At 41.9% G+C, this 12,244-nt stretch overlaps 1 protein-coding gene across 1 annotated transcript in view; it reads right to left on the reverse strand.

Moving 5' to 3' along the window:
* Nucleotides 1–12,244, reverse strand: part of LOC145400120 (muscle-specific protein 300 kDa-like) — a 39,786-nt gene that overhangs the window by 12,096 nt on the left and 15,446 nt on the right. The gene's annotated exons all lie outside the window — the stretch shown is intronic.

The raw sequence follows: 12,244 nt of genomic DNA on the forward strand, positions 1-12,244 counted from the left end.
CTCTTGTAGGTTTTTATATCTTCTTCCTTGAGTCATCCTGTTATCCTTCTTTTATTACTCCTTATAAAGTCACACATTTTCGTTTTGCAGGATTTCACAGCTTTTCCTGCCAATCCTTCCCTCATTTTCTACGTGCATCCTTCCTTCCTTCCTCCCCTCCTTCCTTCCTTCTTTCCTTTCTTTTCTTATTTGCTCTTGTTTACAGTTTTCCTTATCAGTCTGCAGCTTCCTTTCTTTACTGCAGTATTTTGCTTTATTTTTTTTCCATTACATTATAATTTTGTTCTCATTCTGACGCCTCATTTTTATTCGTCGTCTTTTCCTCGAGTCTGCTTTGCCACTCTCCATCTCCCCCCTTTCCGTTGCCTTCTCGCGGTGTCACTAATATGAGCGGACGGCTTCCCTGCCTGGTTGTACAAAAGCCTCTCAACTCCCTCTCAATCCCCTGAAAGGAGATGGTGAATTGCTGGAGGAGGGCAACTTCAGCCTGCAGTCCACTGAGTTCACTTCCAGATGAACTTGGGGTTGCAACTACTACTAGTACTACTACTACTCTTACTAGTACTACTACTACTCTTACTAGTACTACTACTACTCTTACTAGTACTACTACTACTCTTACTAGTACTACTACTACTCTTACTAGTACTACTACTGCTACTGCTACTACTACTATTACTATTACTACTACTACTACTACTACTACTATTACTACTACTACCACCACTACTACTACTACTACTACCACTACCACTGTCGTACTGTTGCTCACGACCTTCTTCATCTCCTATCATTTTTCATTCTGTCATCATTCATTTTCCTCATCTCTTCCCTTTCTTCATTTCTTCACCCTTTCTTATTTCACGATTTTTACTCATACCTTGCCTGACTACGCTCTCCATCTCTCATCATTTGCCTCATTCCGTCTCCCTCAGATCTTCCTTCCCCCTATTTATCTTTATCTTATGGCTTTTTTCCTAATATCTTCTGTGTTTCGCCCCATTTTCCCATCTACAGTATATTCCCTCCTTTTCTCTCTGAAGATGCTTCACTACATTTTCCTTTTCCATTATTTCTCTAATTCTGTCTTTTTTCCCCTCTTCCTCGTCTTGTCTTCGTTCTGCTTGCTCTTCCTTCCGTCTCTGCCTTGTCTCGTCCATTTTCCCTCTCCCTTCCTTCCTTCCATCCTTCCTTCCTTCCTTCCTTCCATCCTTCCTTCCTTCCTTCCTTCCTTCCTTCCTTCCTTCTCTCCTTCCTTACTGTTCTTTACACTCATTGCATGGCTCACTAAGCATTCAATTGGCCGTCGTTTGTCTGCTCAGTCTCCAATTTCTTCCTCGCCTTCTCTTTCCTTACTCAATTCTTCTCACATTCTTTTTACTTACCGTCCCTCTCTTTCTCATTTCATGCTTCACAACGCATTCCATTTCTCATCGTTGGTCTCATTCTCTCTCCATTTAACTTCCTCATTTCGTTTTTTACTCCTCCTCTTCCTTTCCAATTCTCTCTCCTTTATTCTCATTCCATGCTACACTTCGCTCTCCATCGCACATCATTTGTCTGGTTGTGTCGCCATTCAGCGCTTTGCCTCTACTTCTCCCCATGTTCCTTCTTCCTCCTCATCCTTTTCAGCAGGTTTCTATAGGAGTCTCCCCTCTTCTGACCCCCCAGGCAAGGAGGGGTCGAGTCAATAGAAGGGTTTATGTACAGGGAAGCCATTCAGTCTCCATCCCTTCTTCTTCTCCCATCCTATCCTTCACGTCTTCTTCACCCTTGGGCTCTCCGTCCCGTCTTTGCATTTGAGGTATGTCTTTCTTGCCACACACACACACACACACACACACACACACACACACACACACACACACACACACACACACACACACACACACACACACACACACACACACACACACACACACACACACACACACACACACACACACCTCTCTGTATACGGGTCCCCTCGTCTCTCCTCTCCCTTCAGGCTCTTCTTACGTCAGTGCCATTGGCGTCTTGAATAGCCGATACCAAAGGAGGAATTAAACGCAGTGTGTCCTGGCATCACGAAATGAGGTCTTGACTTTGGTTTTCATTATGGCTTCGTTGAATTAGGAAGGGGCCAGTTTTGCAGGCCTTGGGTTCTTTCTTTGTGCTTTAAGGTGGAAATATGCCGGAGCGGTTGGGTCATCATTCCTTTTCATGTAATTCCAAGGAGTAACCCTGAGAAAGTTTCATTTTTTTCTTCTTCAGAATATTTAGTGCGGCAAAAGAACGCGACATTTTTTTTTTTTTTTTTTTTTTTTTTTTTTTGGCAATGTACACCGTCAAGGAAAACAATCTTCCCACCTCCGTATGAAGAAAATTAACAACGGGCGAAATACAGTAAAAACCCTACCTTTGTAAGCCTGTGTTTCAGATGGTATCGATTTTCCCGCTATGTATTCGTCAGACTTGGGGAAGATATTTGTGCCTCTGTCTTGTACTAAGGCGTTTTGTCAGTATTCGGCCATGTGGAGAGGATGGAGAATGAGAGACTGACTAGGAGAGTGCTTGTGTGAGGTGGACGGGAGAGGAGGAGTGGGAGACCAAGGATGAGATGGAGTGGAGAAATTTAAGGGGAAGAGAAGGAGGAGGAGACCAAGGGTGAGATGGAGAGGTAGAGTGGAGATATACATGGGGAAGGAATGTTTGAGTTGGAGGGAGGACAGCCAAATAGCAGAGGACATCGCAATATGAGGCGATTTGTTTGTGGCCACCCCTTCAGGAATTAAAGCATTTGTCAGTAGACTGAGATAAAAGGTAAATAAGCCCATAGATAGATAGATAGATAGGCAGGTAGGTAGGTAGATAGATAGATAGATAGATAGATAGATTGATAGATGGGTAGATAGATAGATAGACAGATAGAAGGTAAACTAACTTAAAAGCAACCCTCTTTTGTCCGTCATTCGTGAGCCAGGGCAAGAGAAATGACTGAGAGACCCTCAAATAAAATCCCAAATGAAGTCATTACCGGGGATTATGGTTGCATGACGAGGGTGGAAATGAGAGAGTAGGAGAAAGAGGGACGGTGAAGAAAGGGTGGGAGGGGGAGAAGGAGTAGGCGGGAGGGAGAGAGGGAAGGAAGGAAAGAGAAAAAGGAGTGAGTGATGGTGTAGGAAGACGGGTAGGAGAGGAAAGGAGGGAAGGAGAAAAAGGAGGGAGTGAGAGTGTAGGAAGAGGAATAGGGGAGGGAGGAAAGGGGAGAGAGAGAATAAGGGGGTGATGAGAGGGTAGGAGAGGGAGAAGAAGGATCGTGGGAGGAATGAAGAGGGAATAACAGAGGGGGTAGAGAGAGGGAGGGAGAGGGAAAAAGGGATAATGGGAAGTGAAAGAGAGGAAACAGGTAATACACGTAAATATTTTGTACCATGAACATTAAATCCACATTTCACATTCCTCTCCCTTTTGACTCTTGCAGCAAACAGGGTCCTCACACACACTTCCAATTCATTCCCTTCTCAATATATGCCAGACTGGAGCAGCGGCTGATGTATTGCGTGCGTGTGTGGCGTGCAAAATTTCTCCGCTTACCCAGACTCATTTCGGAGCCATAAATCATTTGCCTGAGACACATTCACAAAGAGACTTATGATTAGTTTTCTCTCTCGTAACTTTGGATATTCGCTTACAGGAAGGACGTGAAGTATGGCAAGTTTCAGCCTTCACCCTTGCTAGTTCATCCTGCAGAGACAAAAAATTATTGATGATATTTTCCTCTCAGCTAAAAATTTCCTCATCCCATCCTTAGGTGAAAAAAAATAGTAAAGAAGATTAGGATAATTATACAGGGTGTGTCATAAGTCGGGAGTCACAGGGAGGAGCGAGAGACTGACGAGAGTAGGTGAGGAGAGAGGGAGAGGGAAGGAGGGTAGAGGTGGATGGAAGAGGAAGGAAGGGGAGGAGAGGGAGGGAAAGAGGGGACGAGGTATATACACTGAACACATGTTTAATGGACAAATCGTTTTCATCACTTTTCCCGATGAATCTGGATTTACAATACACCATGTGGAAGTAGAATGATTTTTTTTTAGGATTATGTTTTATTTAATTTTTTATGATATATTTATGCTGAAAGAGCTACACTCCATTCACCCTAACCTGGCTGAGATTATCGTCGTTTGGCAACCTCTGTCCCTTACTTCAGTGGCAGAATTTGGTAGTATTACGGCTCTGCTTCCTTTGCATAGCACTTCTTCGTGACCAGCACTTTGTTCTAGTGTTACTCTCTTCTTATAGCTCAGCATTCAAGATGGACAGATGGCAATTTTACACCAATTTAAAGTGAACGGAATATAGAGACAGGAAAATTGTACAGTCTCCCTTTTTCCTTCTTGCATAAAAACAAATCATATCCACAATAGTTAATCCAAGTTTGTTTGTACATTCCGGTCCTCATTCGTTTCGGAGTAATAAATCATTTTCCAGGGAGAGAACGCCACGCAGAAATGGTATCAGTGTGGTGTGGACGCGGCTGTACCACTCTGATTGGTTATTGAGTCGATTTTTGTGGCTTCAGTTTAATTAGAGGATTTTACTGAAAAGAATACAGTAGTTTTTTTTTTTCTTATGTAGATTATGTGGATATGAAATTATATACAAGATGCTTTGGCCTGGGGACGACCCTTTTATTTTAGTTTTTGCTGATTCCTGATGATGGTGATGATGATGACTGTGAGAGAATTGTGATTGTGATGATGATAGTGGTGGTGGTGGTGGTGGTGACAGAAATAGGGTGATGATAATGACGATGTTGATGATGATGAGAGAATTGTGATTGGGATGATGATGGTGGTAGTGGTGACAAATAAGATGATAATGATGATGAGGGTGGAGGTGACAGAAATAGTATGATGATGATGATGATGATGATGATGGTGATGGAGGTGACAGAATTATGATGATGATGATGATGATGATTCCAGACGCATTTACTCAGATTATGATCAGTATTACAGCTGTAGGGGTCAGATAAAGCCTTATTAATCCCCAAATCCCCCAATGTAATCCTCTAACCTAAGCAATATTTTTTGTGTAAGGAGGCTCCCTAACACCTCTTCCTTAGCGATTTATTTTACAGACCACTCACTGATTTCCTCTTTTTTGCTTCTTATATCTTTTCAATGTCGACTTAGATTGCACGAATAAGACACGAGAATAAAGGAACGGAGCAGAATGAGAAAATAAACCAGTAAGGAAGAGGCGTTAGGGAACTCCCTATCCACATCAGAATACCGCCCAAGGACAACATGGTAGTGAATCTGTTAACCCCTTTTGTACGATTACCTTTTTCTTATCGCTTATCATTCTTGTTATCACCAGACTATTTTAGTTCACTTTTACATTATGACCGTCTCGTCGGTTAAGGAAGCTCCCTAACGCCAGTGCCTTGGCGATTTATTTTTGGATATGGGTGGCTGATGTCCTCTTGTCCTTTATTTATGCAGGGTGTGGCGATATTGGAAGGATTTATGTCGTACAGAGCAGGACAGTAAGGAATGTAATAAAAACAGAATCAGTCGCGTAGGAAAAGGTGTTAGGGAGCATCCACAACCGACGGAAATAATGATCAAGAACACGCCACCGGATTCAAGGGATAAGAGAGGAAGAACTTCGCTATTTCGTCCTTACGTCAAAAAAAAAAAAAAAAAAAAAAAAAAAGTTTCATGCGCGCTTTGGCATCGTTCTGAATCCGGTTGATTGCCTCGTCATGCCTCTGTTGACACTGTTTTTCTCCTGATTGTGGATGGGAACTATTTGTGTGTGTGTGTGTGTGTGTGTGTGTGTGTGTGTGTGTGTGTGTGTGTGTGTGTGTGTGTGTGTGTGGAATTTCATGAATAAATTTAGCTCATGAGTAGTGTGGTGTGTGGGGAGGGTGGGATGATGGTTTGGGGGTGATGGTGTGTGTGTGTGTGTGTGTGTGTGTGTGTGTGTGTGTGTGTGTGTGTGTGTGTGTGTGTGTGTGTGTGTGTGTGCAAGGCTAGAGTAATGTGAGCCTGTAATTAGCTTTTACGGCTTGTGTGTGTTTGAACTTGAAAGATAGCTGACTGTAGGTGGGGAGGAAATTATGTTAGTCTACAAGCTTAGATATAACCCCTTCAAGCTGGTGACGTTTCCCTGTACGTTATTCTTCCTTGTTCCAGACGATTTTATTAAACTTAGGACAGACCTTTAGTAATGAGAGATATATTGAGAACTGTATCTAAAATTCCCCCACAGCAGAAAAGAAACTCCCCAACTAGCAGTAAAAGAATGTACTCGTGAAAAAAGCCATCACTGTATTTCGATCTGGCAATCTTATATCCTTATTGTCAAATACGCACCGACTTACACACAGAAATATTACACGTTCACATACTTGTACCCTCGATGACAAAAGTTATCTTAATATATCACCTCCTCTGCCTCTCATAATACTAAGCTGAGAGATGCCCAGTTTGTTTCTCAGACCATAGCTGATTCTTGTTGATATGATGCGTCAGGAAGGAAAGTGATGGACGTGCTCTAAGTTTGGATAGCGAACTTTCACACACACACACACACACACACACACACACACACACACACACACACACACACACACACACACACAGATATAAACAGATAAATAGATAAATGGGTAGATGGATAGTCAGATATGCAGATAGGTAGAGAGAATGCTTGTGTTTGTGTATCTCTGTCAGCCCATCTGTGTGTGTGTTTGCGTGTGTGTCTGCGCATATGTTTGTGTGCATGTGTGTCTGTCCCAGCCCCCGCACACACACACACACACACCCAGCACCACAACAGCGGTGCTTATGGCGGTGACGTGTTGATCATTAGCCGCACCACAGTTATGGTAATGGCGGCGGTGTGGTGGTGTTGCTCGCCCCCCACCTGAATGCTGGCCTCGTTGTGCCCTTGTTGATGCTCCTGCCACGTTCCTGGTTTTCATCTTGCATAATTTGAGAAAAGATTTGGTTTTTGTGCTTTATAGTTAGCATCGGATATTGGGTATCTGTTTTTCATCGATTTACAGAACTGTTCAACAAATAATCTTACATACATGTAAAACACACACACACACACACACACACACACACACACACACACACACCTATATATATATATATATATATATATATATATATATATGTGTGTGTGTGTGTGTGTGTGTGTGTGTGTGTGTGTGTGTGTGCATACCTATTTATCTGTGAGTCAATCAGTCAATTTATAAATTTATTATAAAATGTATAAAATTTAAAGATTTCACGCAAAAGGTAATTTAAAGCACAGAACTTCTCTGCTTCCTGCGTAGGCTGGAAAAAGTTTGCTACGTGCTTGCTCTCAAAGGCTTTGTTTGCTTACATCATTTGTCATAACAGCTTCGCCAGACATTGCAAGAAGTTGTTATCGGCGTACTTGCTGGACGTGTTGAGTTTTCGATATAAATTATTGGGAAGTGACGATGTTAAGGCACCGTACTTTGCTTTAAAAATCGATGGTATCTTGTACTTCGTTTTCTCTTCGTTTCGTTAATTGGTTGCTAGTTTTCAGGTTTAATGTTTCCTCCGTTTTTTTTTTTTTTTTTTTTTTTTTTTTTTTGTATGGCTGTCTGTTTTGCCACTCATAGAAACTCTCTAGACGTAATTGAAAATGTCATTGTTTTTTTGGGGGGGTTATTTTGTTTGAGTAGTTGTGATTATTTTCACGAAGAATAGGGAAGATCATTGTTATGCATGAGACTTACGCTGTTTCGTTTATTGTAAATGTTCTTCAGACAGATTTGATTTTTTTTTTTTTTTTTTAATGTGACTGATATTCTAAGTTGTAAATATTCTCCTGATAGAACTGAGATTTTTCTTATGTGACTGATTCTTTTTCGTAAGTTGTAATCAATCCCAAAACGGAATTAAGAAGATAGTTGTTTTCTTCAGTGTACCGTATACTACTACTACACAGGCTGGCAAGAGAACAGGGTAGGAAAGGCGAGAAGACCCACCACTTAAGACCACGGCATTTCGGGCCAAGACCAGCAGGGCATTTCCTCTCCTGGCGCTGGTTCACCCTGGGCATTGCAGAAATTGTTGCAGGCGTTGATTTTTCTCCGTAGTTGTTCTATGGGAGATGGTTGACGTTGTTAGTGATTGATTGTTGCTCATGTTGATTATTCTTTGTGATTGCATTAGGGGAGATGGTTGACGTTGTTTGTGAGTGATTGTTGCTCATGTTGATTGTTCTGTATGGTTGCATTAGGGGAGACGGTTGACGTTGTTAGAGAGTGATTGTTGTTGTGATTGTTCCCTGTGGTTGTTCTAGGGGAGATGGTTGGCGTTGTTAGTGAGTGATTGTTGGGGGTAACTGTGTGTATTCGTTCAGTGTGATTTTGTGTAGCCTTTTTACGTTTGCCGCTTAGTATTTTTTCTGGAGTTAGCCATCATGATATAGTTAATCACTGCCAACCTCGCGGAAGGGCTAAAGAAATTGTTTTGAGCCTTTTTACTGCATATGATATTGGAAAACAGTATCGCCTATTGTTAGCAAGATGAGCATATTCAGCCGCTTCCCTGGAATGATATTTTTCCTTTCCTTGCCACCTGACAATCATATTATTTTGATTTTTTTTTGTGTTTGTGATTGGGTCTCTCTCAAATTGAATAAAATCTTCATGTGGGAGTAAGAATAAATTAATGTTGTCTCCCTAAAAAATGGGTCAGATTCCGTGATTGCAATGGAGTGATTTATTTGGTAATGAAATGATACAAAATGCTGAAATGTTAATACTGATGAAGACAGGCTTGGTGTCAGTGAGGAGGGTAATAATAGTGACTGACATATAAACAAAACCATACAAGGGTGACGAGAAAATAATAGACACGAGGTTATCATAGCAAAAGAGTAAATCACTTCACTCTGATGACGTATTTCTATTCTTATTTATTTTTATTTTTATTTTTTTGCTGTTTCAGAGATCATTTTTCCTTTTTTTCTTTCTTTTTTTTTTGGTTGGGGAAAATTTCGAAACTGGGGACCGCCTATAGTCTTCAACAACTTCAATACGAGATTTTGGTGAGTACAGTTATCTGGGAAAAGGTACGAATAAAAAAAAAAAACTATGTCTTGAGCGATGTGAAAAGGGAAAATGGAGTCTTGTTTCTACCTCTTCGGTACTGGAGACATTTCTTTAGGCCAAAAAAAAAAAAAAAAAAAAATACTGTGGCAGAATTGAAGTCGAAATCCACCTGGCACTGAGGATATAATTCTCTCTCTCTCTCTCTCTCTCTCTCTCTCTCTCTCTCTAAGTCATTACAGATCCTAACCTCATGACAGTGAGAAAATTTCCTAGTCAAAACAAAATCGTATGAGGATAACAATTACTAAAATAAAATAAATCGCCATTGAACGGGGTTAAGAGCACTCCTCGGGTCCCAGGGCTATTTTGGGCGTGGGAGGAGGCTAGAATTTCCCCCATCAGGCCCAGAATTAAAGCCAGCCAGCAAGCCAGCCAGGGAGATGCTATCAGACCCACACTCTCACCACTGCCAGCTACTCCCATCCTCAAGGCTTAAGTTACATGTGGCGCTTTTCAGCATCGGGGGTTTCAGGGTTGTATGCTATGTAACTTTGGAGGAGTTCGTAACATTTATTCTTTAGCGATTTATTCCCTGTAGTTCAGTATTCTTTTGTATGTTGGTGGTGTAATTATGTTGGGATTAAAAGGACATGATAAAAGTGAAAAAAGGAGTACAAAGGCAAGTCAACAGCGAGAGGCTTAATGGTTCTTTTGAGGCTTTTTGCTAGAGAGAAAAGTATGGCTGTATCTGATTCAACAAGGCAAAGACAAGGATAGCGCAGCGCCTAACCCCCCCCCCTTCACCTTCAGATTCTCAAATGTTAAAGTGTAATATGCAAAATAAATCGCTAAACAGGAGGTGCTTGGAAGTCCCCCATATCAACTAAAATACAGATCATAGTTTATTATAGCCATGCCAGGTGTTAGAGAGAGGGACGCCTTCATGTGGTGGCACTGACATAACTGGTCGGTGGAGAGGCCCGGTGCTACACATATCCCCCAGCTCCCTCCCTGTCCACCAAAAGGAGGATAGTGGCCTACTGGAGAGGACAGTTTCAGCCTGCACTCCACTGGGTTCACATTCAGATGAGCCTGGGGTTCCAGTTACTAATACTCTCATGCTAGTGTTTTCTCTATATGGTTTAGATTACACATGGTCATTTTGTAGGCACCACGAAATAAGCAGAGAGAGAGAGAGAGAGAGTATAATGATCATGATACCTACTAGTCTTTACAGTAAAAACTTTCCTCAATGCCATGCGTAGAGACAGACAGACAGACAGACAGAACGAGGAAGAAAACGAGCGAGACAGAGATGACAGCCAGCCATCATCCTGTGCACCAAGTTTCCTCCCTAATTAGATAGCATTTCTTTCGCAGGCAGGATTTTTTTTCACCCACGTTAAGCTCATTAGGCAATACACCAAGTATGCGCATTATCTATTTACATTTTTTGCTGGTGCCAGATTATTAACCTTGTTTTTTATCATATTTTAGTTTTCATTAATTCATACTGCTGTTTTTACGGTGTGTGTGTGTGTGTGTGTGTGTGTGTGTGTGTGTGTGTGTGTGTGTGTGTGTGTGTGTGTAATTAAGTTGTGGTGGTCCCAGGCGTATCTAAACGTGAACCCGGTCGACTGCTGGCTGAAATTGCCCTTCTCTAGCATAACATCCTCCTCCTTTAGGGCTGATAGGGAGGGAGTGGAGAGACATTTTTATAACCGGGCAGCGGAGCACCTCGGGTTATATCAGTGCCACCACATGAAGGCAGCCCTTTCCAGCTTTATCCTATTATACTGGAGAGGGTTAAGTATAAGTCTGCCATTCAACTGCAGGCACTTTTGTAATGTAACGATGCACATTATTTTCAATGACTTAAAGTATATTGGGAAGAGATACATTTGCGGCTATCGTTCATCTCTTTACTCGAACAATTATGAAGTTCGTAAAGAGTATTCTGAAAAGTTACTGTTCACCATCTCGTTATTTATCGTAAAGAGGTGGATCAGTATTTATGTCCGCCACCGTACCCCCACGATCCAGGTTTGTGTCTCTCTGGTGTATATGATGGAGAGGGACGCCTTCACGTGGTGGCCCCAATATAACCGGGCGGCTCTACTGTGCTGCCCGTTTATAAGAACTTACCTCGTCATCCTCGCCTTCCCACATTGTGAACTGTGGGATGAGAGTAGTTTCAGCCTGCAGTTCACCAGGTTCACATTTCAGATAAACTCAAGGGTCACAGCAAGATATCATGTCGAGGTTCATATTAATTAACTTCATATGGTCATGTGTTTTGACAGAGTAGCTGGTTTGGTGGTGGAATGTCATCATAGGCCTAGTACCGTACCTATAGTTTTTTCATACTAACTTGGCCTAGATATTCGTCCTTTTGCAGTTTATTTCTCGTAGCTCAGTGGCAGAAATGGATAAAACTGCACCACTACATCGTTCCCATAGCACTTCTTCGTGACTTCTGTCAAATTCATGTGTTAATTTATTGTACCAGATCAGCATTCAAGGTGGGGCGAAAGCAATTTTAGGCCAAGTTAGAGTAGAAAGGCTATAGTTGCAACAATACTTTAACCCTGGCTAGCAAATGATCTCTGGGAGCGCCTGCTTGGAGTGCCCGGTTTCATGCGGTCCACTTGGTTCACGTCCAGATGGGCCTGGGATACCAACAACAACAAAAACAACAAAAATAACAACCCAGGCAAAGTCTTCATTCCAGTGTCATCGTGGTAGTAGTAATAGTAGTAGTAGTAGTAGTAGTAGCAGTAGCAGTAGTAGTAGTAGCAGTAGTAGTAGTAGCAGTAGTAGTAGTAGCAGTAGTAGTAATTGTTCTTGTTGTTGCTGTACCCCGAGATTCATCAGAAATGTGAACCCAGTGGAATGCAAACTGAACTGTCCTCCTTCAGTCCACCATCTTCCTTCCGGGGGATAGGGGGGGAGCTGAGGGACATTTGTATAACCGAATATTGGAGCCACTTCATTATATCGGTGCTACGACGTGAAGGCGTTCCTCTAGAAAACCAATAGATGTCGTAGGATATTTATTATACATTATTCATTGTCTTCATATTCCTCAGTCGTTTTTCATTTCTCTTCAGATCTCTTACTTTCATTTTTCTTCAGATCCCGAAAATCCTA

The sequence above is a fragment of the Coenobita brevimanus genome, chromosome 51 (assembly GCF_032717465.1).
Source record: "Coenobita brevimanus isolate Jiangsu-jjx chromosome 51, ASM3271746v2, whole genome shotgun sequence".
Classification (NCBI taxonomy): Eukaryota; Metazoa; Arthropoda; class Malacostraca; order Decapoda; family Coenobitidae; genus Coenobita; species Coenobita brevimanus.